This window comes from Canis lupus, chromosome 3, assembly GCF_003254725.2.
Source record: "Canis lupus dingo isolate Sandy chromosome 3, ASM325472v2, whole genome shotgun sequence".
In the NCBI taxonomy this organism is placed as follows: Eukaryota; Metazoa; Chordata; class Mammalia; order Carnivora; family Canidae; genus Canis; species Canis lupus.
In genome coordinates this window covers 53,432,368-53,441,333 of record NC_064245.1, presented here as the reverse complement: position 1 = coordinate 53,441,333, position 8,966 = coordinate 53,432,368, and the positions used below count along the sequence as shown (strand labels likewise).

At 49.2% G+C, this 8,966-nt stretch overlaps 1 long non-coding RNA gene across 1 annotated transcript; it reads right to left on the bottom strand.

Annotated features, from left to right (window-relative positions):
• Positions 1 to 5,253: 5,253 nt before the first annotated feature.
• Positions 5,254 to 8,178, bottom strand: LOC118354293 (uncharacterized). The gene is made up of 2 exons (XR_004814544.2): positions 7,817 to 8,178; positions 5,254 to 5,503 (listed from the first exon to the last, which is right to left on the bottom strand). It is a non-coding gene; the product is annotated as an uncharacterized LOC118354293 (long non-coding RNA).
• Positions 8,179 to 8,966: the final 788 nt, after the last annotated feature.

Below are 8,966 nucleotides of genomic sequence, written 5' to 3'. Positions count from 1 at the left end.
GAACACTCCAGGGAAACTCTTTTTTTTTTTTTTAAGATTTTTATTTATGTATTCATGAGAGACACACAGAGAGGTAGAGACACAGGCAGAAGGGGAAGCAGGCTCCTTGCAGGGAGCCCGATGTGGGACTCGATCCTGGGATCATGACCTGAGCTGAAGTCAGACGCTCAACCATTGAGCCACCCACATGTCCCCCTCATTCTTTCTGTAATTGTTTTTTTATTTTTTTAATAAGATTTTATTTATTTATTCACAAGAGACACACACAGAGAGAGAGAGGCAGAGACACAGGCAGAGGGAGAAGCAGGCTCCATGCAGGGAGCCCGACGTGGGACTTGATCCCGGGTCTCCAGGATCAGGCCCTGGGCTGAAGGCAGCGCTAAACCGCTGAGCCACCTGGGCTGCCCCCACTCATTCTTTTCAAGAGCTCTGGGACCCCACTGAATGGTTGCCCAGGATTGCTGATCCCCCACTATTGGGCATGCAGTTTTCTTTCAGCCTTTTGCTAAGCCAAGCACGGTTGTAAGGACTGCCCTTGGCCTACATGCCTTTGCACGTGGATGTGTGTAGGAGAAATCCTCCGAGGGCTCTGCAAGGCCCCACAGGTGAGAAATGGCCTCACGCTAGGAAACTGTGGTTTTAAGGAGGGCCACTCACCAGGGACTGAGCCATCATTCCCTCCAGAGCCAGCCAGCTCCCAAGAGTGGATTCCCCAGAAAGACTGCCCAGGAACCCCAACAGGCATTCCTTTTGCCGGGAGCTTTGTTTGGCTGGTTGGTTGGTTGTGTTGTTTGTGTTTGTGTTTGTTTTTGTTTTGGGCCAGAGGGTGGTGCTGGGCTCCAGCCTAACTGCAGAAGGTACAGAGCTGGTCTGGGCAGGTGGTCATGCAAATCCAACAAGGAAGCAGAGCTTGGGGAGCAGAGGGGTTCCTTCCGGGCTCCCTGCCAGGCAGGAGCTCCCATTTCAGTTGCAGCGCCAGAAGATGTGATAGATTCCATGGCGGAAATGCACGTATCTCCCCTGTAAACACACCAATCAAGTTGACACCGAATCATGCCATCCCCCGTGGCATATGCACATCAACACCTGACAAGTAATCACCAGATGTTTTCATTTTGCCCCAGCTGCCTCCACCCTTCATGAAATTAGCCCATTTCGGCAGTTCCCAATGGTCTGCTCTGATAAGGATCCTGGTCAGGGTACCTGTTACTCAATGACTGGTGCTGAGAGCAAGCCTACAGATCTTTGCACACGTGTCTCTCTGCCCAGGGAGCCTCTTACTATCATCCTTTTATTTATTATTATTTTTAAAGATTTCATTTATTTATGACAGACACAGAGAGATGTGGAGACACAGGCAGAGGGAGAAGTAGGCTCCCCGCAGGGAAGTGTCCCCACTTCCTTTTAAAAAGAAGTAGAGGGGGATCCCTGGGTGGCGCAGCGGTTTAGCGCCTGCCTTTGGCCCAGGGCGTGATCCTGGAGACCCGGGATCGAATCCCATGTCGGGCTCCCGGTGCATGGAGCCTGCTTCTCCCTCTGCCTGTGTCTCTGCCTCTCTCTCTCTCTCTCTCTCTCTCTCTCTCTCTGTGACTATCATAAATAAAAAATTTAAAAAAATAAAATAAAAAATAAAATAAAAAATAAAAAGAAGTAGAGGAAAAAATAAATAAATAAAAAGAAAATTTAAAAAGGAAAAAATAAAATAAAAAAATAAAATAAAAAAATAAAATAAAATAATATAAAATAAATAAAATAAAAAATAAAATAAAATAAAATAAAATAAAATAAAATAAAATAAAAAGAAGTAGAGGGATGCCTGGGTAGCTTAGTGGTTGAGTGCCTGCCTTCAGCTCAGGGCGTAATCCTGGGTCCGGAAATCGAGTCCAGCATCAGGCTCTCCTTGGGGAGCCTGCTTCTCCTCCCACCTATGTCTCTATGTGTCTCTCATGAATAAATAAACAATCTTTTTAAACAAATAAAATTAGGGGATCCCTGGGTGGCTCAGCGGTTTAGCGCCTGCCTTCAGCTCAGGGCGTAATCCTGGAGACCCAGGATCGAGTCCCCTGTCAGGCTCCTGACATGGAGCCTGCTTCTCCCTCGGCCTGTGTCTCTGCCTCTCTCTGTTCTCTTGTGAATAAGTAAAATCTTTAAATAAATAATTAATTAAAAAATAAAAAGAGGTAGAATCCTGTCATACATATATAAAAATGAACATGTGTTAACGTTTATTAAACTCCTAAATCAGTGAGGGAACCAGGTGCATTTTATTACCAGTTCACAAGAGACTCTGAAGAGCAGGTGCACGTATTGATCAGGAATATGCAAATGAAAGCAAAGCCAGGGAGGAGGAGGTCAGTGGGTATTCTACGGGACAATTCAGAGTCCACAGGTCTATAGATAAGAGTAGTTTTGCATTATTTATCTATAATTTGCAGAATTGTAAAATAGTTGTAAAAGAGCCTTCATAGGATGGAATCAAAATTCCAAGAGGTGTCCCTAGAATCTAGATAATGCATTGCTCTTCCACAGATGTACAAGTGTTTTCCTGCAACCCTGCTCACCCAAAGTCCTTCACCTGGCAACTGAGCCCACCCACATCCTGTCAAGGAGGCCCCCCACCCTGGCTCCCAGAGCAGGTAGGTGCCATCTGCTGGGCTCCCCCAGTCCCTCAAACTTCTGATTGCACTATCCTGTCTCCCCTGTCAGTCTTGCAAGATTCTTAAGATCCAAATTGCCTCTTTACCTCTCATCATGCCAGTGAGAAGTCAAGGTGTGTCAAATAGATGAATGAATGATAGAACAAAGGAGTAACGTGGGGCCCTGGAACCAGGGCGGTCTGTGGGGTGCCCCCATAAGAGCAGGCAAAGACTTGCATGCAGGCTGTGGAAATGTGAAGGTTTCAAGCTTAATCTTAATAAGGGCTCCTCAGAAACAAGGCTCTGAGAGCAAACAAGCTCAGAAATACTGGGTTGGGCATGAACAGGTCGTCTGCTTTTTCCCTTTTAATTATGGCACCTCTGAGACCCTTTACTATTTCAAAGTTCCCAATGAATGCCTCAGAAGGAGAATGCAATGTTCCAGTGTTTTCCATGCTTATCTGATGGTGAAGCAACTTTTAATTTTTTTAAAGATTTATTTATTCATGAGAGACAGAGGCAGAGACAGGCAGAGGGAGAAGCAGGCTCCCTGCAGGGAGCTCAATGTGAGACTTAATCCCAGGACTCCAGGATCATGCCCTGAGCCACCCAGATGTCCTGCAACTTCTAATTATTTTATTTTTTATCTTTTTTTTTTTATAGATTTTATTTGTTTATTCATAGAGACACAGAGAGAGAGAGAGAGAGAGAGAGGCAGAGACACGGGCAGAGGGAGAAGCAGGCTCCATGCAGAGAGCCTGACGTGGGACTCGATCCAGGGTCTCCAGGATCACGCCGTGGGCTGCAGGCAGCTCTAAACCGCTGTGCCACTGGGGCTGCCCTCTAATTTTTTTAAAAAGATTTTATTTTCTTGAGAGAAAAAATATCACTGAAGGCGAGGGGCAGAAGCAGAGGGAGAAGCAGACACCTTGCTAAGCAGGGTGTCCCACTTGGGGCTCCATCCCAGGACCCCAGGATCATGACCCAAGCCAAAGGCAGACACCTAACCGACTGAGCCACCCAGGTGCCCTGATGAAACAGCTTTTCAAAATGAAGAGAAGAAGATGAGGGTTCTGGAGAATTCACATTGAGAAAGACCAAGGTGGGATGCCTGGGTGACTCAGTGGTTGAGCATCTGCCTTCGTTTCAGGGTGTGATCCTGGAGTCCCAGGATCAAGTCCCACATCGGGCTCCCTGCATGGAGCCTGCTTCTCCCTCTGCCTATGTCTCTGCCTCTCTGTGTGTGTCTCTCATGAATAAATAAATAAAATCTTAAAAAAAAAAAAAGACCAAGGTAATCCAACCTGCCCAGGTTTATATAATGTCACATAAATTATTATTGCCTGTGTCAGAGTGTTGGCTCCAATGTTAGAGCTCCTGTGGCTTCCCACAAGTGACTTGATGTCTCTGCACCTCAGCTTCTTTATTTTCTTTTTTAAGATTTTATTTATTTATTCATGAGAGACACACAGTGAGAGGCAGAGACACAGGCAGAGGGAGAAGCAGGCTCCATGCAGGGAGCCTGATATGGGACTTGATCCCGGGACTCCAGGATCACACCCTGGGCTGAAGGCAGGTGCTAAACCACTGAGCCACCCAGGCATCCCACAACTTCTTTTCTTAAAATATTTTTTATTTATCTGAGAGAGAGAGAGAACAAGCACGAGTGAGGATAGGGACAGAGAGAAGCAGGCTCCCCGCTGAGCAGGGAAGCCCAATGCAGGAGCTCTATCCCAAGATCATGACCCGAGCCAAAGGCAGACACCCAACTGACTGAGCCAGCCAGGCGCCCCTCAATCTCTTCATCTATAAAACAGGACTAAAAAGAACTTGCCTTAAAGTTGTTGGGAGGTTTCTGTGAGTTTTTGCGAGAAAAACATGCAGTGTGGAACCTGGTACAGTCTGTACTCCATAAATGTGAGCCGTGTTACTGTTTATTTATAAAAAAACACAAGGTCTCGCTTATTGACTTGCCTTTGTACCATCTCACTTGACTATCACAACTGCTCTGAGGCTGGATGAGGAAGATAAGGCAGATGAGGATAGAACACTCAGGAGGTGAAGTCACCGGCCCAAGGTCCCACAGCCGGCAAGGGGCCAAGGTTCTTGGACCGGGCGTGAGGCCGAAGAACGAGCCAGCCAAGGGCTTGGCATGAAGGTGCTTAGCAGAGTCCGGCTTCTATACTGCCCTCCTTCCTCCTTCCCGTCCAAAAGCCATGCTGGGCCCCCATCTGAAGGTCACCTCTGGGACGACAGCACCTCAGGCCAAGGGCTCCCAGGCTGAGCCTGGCCTTCTTCCCCACCAGCTGAGGTCCCCCCTATCCCTCTCCTCTGTGCCAGGCCTTGCTGCTCTGCATACCCCCTGCCTTATCTGGGGACCTGGGGGCCAGGGGGGTCCCTCCCTTCTCATCAGCCACCCTGGTGGCAAAACAAAGAGGGGGCCTCAGGTGGGCCTCGATTCAGTGAATGAAGCCCAGGCCCTGGGGATTGAGTGGACCTGCCAGGCCACCTGGGGCTGCCCACAGGCAAAACAGACTCACAGAGCCCCACCCCAGGCCTGGCCAAAAATGTTGCCCCAGCCGAAGGCTTGTTCAGAGAAATGACTCAGCTTGGGTGCTCAGATGCAATTTCCATGTTTTATGAACTAAAGGTGTTTTCATAACAGCTGGGGATGATGAGCCAGCAGCAGGCTGTAAACAGTTGAAAACGCCCAGGCCTAGCCCTCACCCACAAGCAGGCCCTCTGAGGCTGGCAGCTTCTCTACCACGGTGCTTCCTTCACGCCCAGGTGAAGCCAAGGACTCCTTGCTTCATCCCAGCAAACAGCACAGGCTCCCAAAATACCGTGGAGGTGCACCTCAGTCATATCTGTAACCAAGGAGGGAGGGAGGGACAGAGTCAGGCCCACAGCCTACAGGACCTGCTTCTGTCCTTCCCCATGCCTCCTCGGGCCTCCGGTTGGACTGGAAGCCTTCCAAGAACCAGTGTCCTGGGACCAAAAGTCTGGGAGGCCCAGCTCTGAGCCAGAATTTGCAGGAGAGGCACCACCACACAGGCAGGGAAGATCCCTCTCTCCCCCACACAATGACAGTTATTCCTGGAGTAGCACATGACACAGGTACCCTTAATCCTCCCTTTGCAGGAGGTGGGATGGTGCCACCCATTCCTTCACCCCCACCCCCTCCATTCCCACCTTCATTCACACAGTTATTCATCAGGACACTCAAAGGCCAATCTGTCAGCTTCACCCCAGGCTTCCCCAGCTCAGTAAATGGCACCACCATCCTCTGGCCAAAAGCCAAGGAGCCTTCTTCCATCCTGATTTTTCCAAAGCAAATCCTGTGCACCTTACCCCTGCTACACATCCAACCTCGGGCCACTCCCCGGCCACCACCCACGGCCACGCTGCTCCCCTCTTGCTTGGACACGCAGCAGCACCACCGGGACTCCTGACCCCAAGGCCTTGGCCTCTAAAATCCATTCTCCACTCATCGGGGTGATGTGGTTGTGGGGCATCTTTCTGACTATACCATGTCCTGCCTTCACGTCCTCCACTGGATCCTACCAGATTTTTTTTTTTAATTTTATTTGTTTATTCATGAGAGACACACACACAGAGGCAGAGAGAGAAGCAGGCTCGCTGAGGGGAGCCCAATGCAGAACTCGATCCCAGGACACCAGGATCACTACCTGAGCTGAGGGCAGATGCTCAACTGCTAAGCCACCCAGGAGCCCTGGGATCCTACCAGATATTAAAGCCTTTTTTTTTTTTTAAAGATTCTATTTATTTATTCATGAGAGACACAGAGAGAGACAGGCAGAGACACAGGCAGAGGGAGAAGCAAGCTCCATGCAGGGAGCCCGACGTGGGACTCCATCCCGGGACTCCAGGATCACACCCCGGGCCGAAGGCAGGCACCAAACCACTGAGCCACCCAGGGATCCCATATTAAAGCTTTTTAAAGAAACAAAGCGCCCCAGCTTTAGCATCAGGCTATGAAGAGATGAGGTGAACAGAAGAAGGGCTCAGAGGCACAATTGTGTGTAAATGTGAACTTGCTACGTGACAGGCATCACCAACCAGCGGGGAAGAGACTCTTATAGATGGTGCCGGGACAAGTGGTAATCCATATGGAAAAAGTAAAATTAGATCCCCACCTAACATCACACACACAGCTCCAGGTGGATTCAAGGCTTACCTGTGAATAACAAGTGTTTAATACACTTAGGAGAAAATCTAGGAGAATATTTTTATGACCTCCGGGTAAGGAATGATTTCTCTTTTAAATAATTTTTTTGCTAATTACAGCATGTATTAAAGAGAAGTGTGTGTCCTACGTGTACAGCTCGATAAAATTTCAGAAACCGAACCCAGCTCTGTGTCCAGCGCTGGAGCCAAGATATAGGATCCAGCCAGCAACTGGGAAACTCCTGAGGTGCCTCTTGATAAGAAAATATCCAAGGTACAAAAAGTATCAGCCATAAAGGAAAATATTAAATGTGTCTGATAACATTTACATTCAAAATCTGCAGCAAAATATACCATAACCGAGATGACAAGATACGGCCACAACCTGGGAGGAGGTATTTGCAATGCATACAACCAGCAGAAGATTAGTTTCCAGAATATGTAAAAGACCTTTGCAAATCAAAAAGACAGACAACCAACCCAACAGAAAATTCAGTGTAAACTGTGAGCAAACACACCTCACAGAAAAATGAAACCCGTGAGGTCAATGACCGTATAAGAAAAGAGTCTGTCCTTTGCTGGTACCAGAGAAATGCAAATTAAAACAACAGCAAGATATGCTGTCTCCCCCATCAGACTGGCAAAAAAATGAAACAAACAAACAAAAAAAACACAAAAAACTGCCTTTACCAAATGTGGACGCCAGCCTCAGACATGGCGGGCGGTGAGGGGAATGAGATAGCAGGAAGGTCTCTGTCCTCTCCTGGCCAGCATCGTGGTCACTGTGCTCCCTGACTCCAAAGCATCCGGCAGCCCCCATGGCTCCCCATGGCTCCCGACTCCTGAGCCCGAGCTCGTAGGGGGTCTCCCCTTCACGAGAGTAACAACAGTTACTGACCTCACAGAGTCTGTGGGCCAAGAATTTGGACTTGGGCCCAGCAGAGGGGACAGCTGTGCCTGCTCCCCACCCCCTGCCCCTGCCACACACACACCTGGGGCCTCAGCTGGAAGACTTGAGAGCAGAAGCTGGAATCCCGAAGGCCCTTCACTCCCGTGGGGTGTTCAATCAGCAGAAATCTTGGCTTGGCCTTGGCCAGAGCCTCCTTGCGGGGCCTGCCAAGGACTTCCTTGCACCATGGCCATGGGTTCAAAGGTCAGGAGTGACTAGGAGAGAGAGAGGTCCAACTTTATCTCTATGACGACATCTCTGTGGAAGCACAGCGCAGAAGCCCTTGCCACAGCTTCTTCATCAAGGCAGCCACCAAGGGCTGCTCCGTTTCACGGAGACAGGAGATGGCCTCCACCTCCTGTGGGCATGCAGCAAGGTCTCAGGCCATGTGGGACTGGAGACATTTCTGTGGCCATTTGTAGACAGTAGACAGAGGAAAATATTCATATTTAGAACTGGAATGAGTCGGGGCAGAGTCACAGCAGGCGTTGATTAGGAGCCTCTTAGGCCTCTGAACAAAACAAGAGGCAGGGAGGCCCCCCACAGAAGCTACTTTTGGAGGGGGGGGATGATTTGCAGGGGAGGCCCACTGATTATCTCAGCTTGGTCATCAATGTGGTAAGTCCTTCCTGGGGCTTCACCTTTTATTATCTGTAAATTGAGTGGGACCAAAAGAAAGGGAGGAGGGACCTCAGTCAACTGTGGGCCCTTTGAGAATCCAATGGAAGGAATGAACCCTCCCCTCCAGGGAAGAAAAGGATACTCAGACACCCTGCCCATGAAACAAGGCTGAAAGTTCCAGGGGCAAGCAGAGTCTGCCCAGCTCCGGGGTTACATGTGGGGCCTCTGGACCCAGAGCATCTGGGTGCAAATTCTGACCCCAGTCCTTACCAGGAAGGGGACCTCAGGTGAACAACTTGGTCTCTCTGTGCCTCTGTTTCCCCACGTGTAGAAGTTAGGAATGCATTCATCCTTCAGGTAACTGAGGACCCAACCCTCAGAACCTATGGGAGAACAGTGGCTCTGTTTTTCTCATCTGGAAAAGCCCAGATGTGTGTGGTTGTTGGTATTGGTTTGGGAGCTCGGACAGAGGATCTTTGTCCCTTCTCTCAGAAAAATCTCTTCATCCTGAAGACCTCTCCTAAATCTCACTGCCCAGAGTGGGGCCATGTGAGCGGCCCATCATCAGTGAG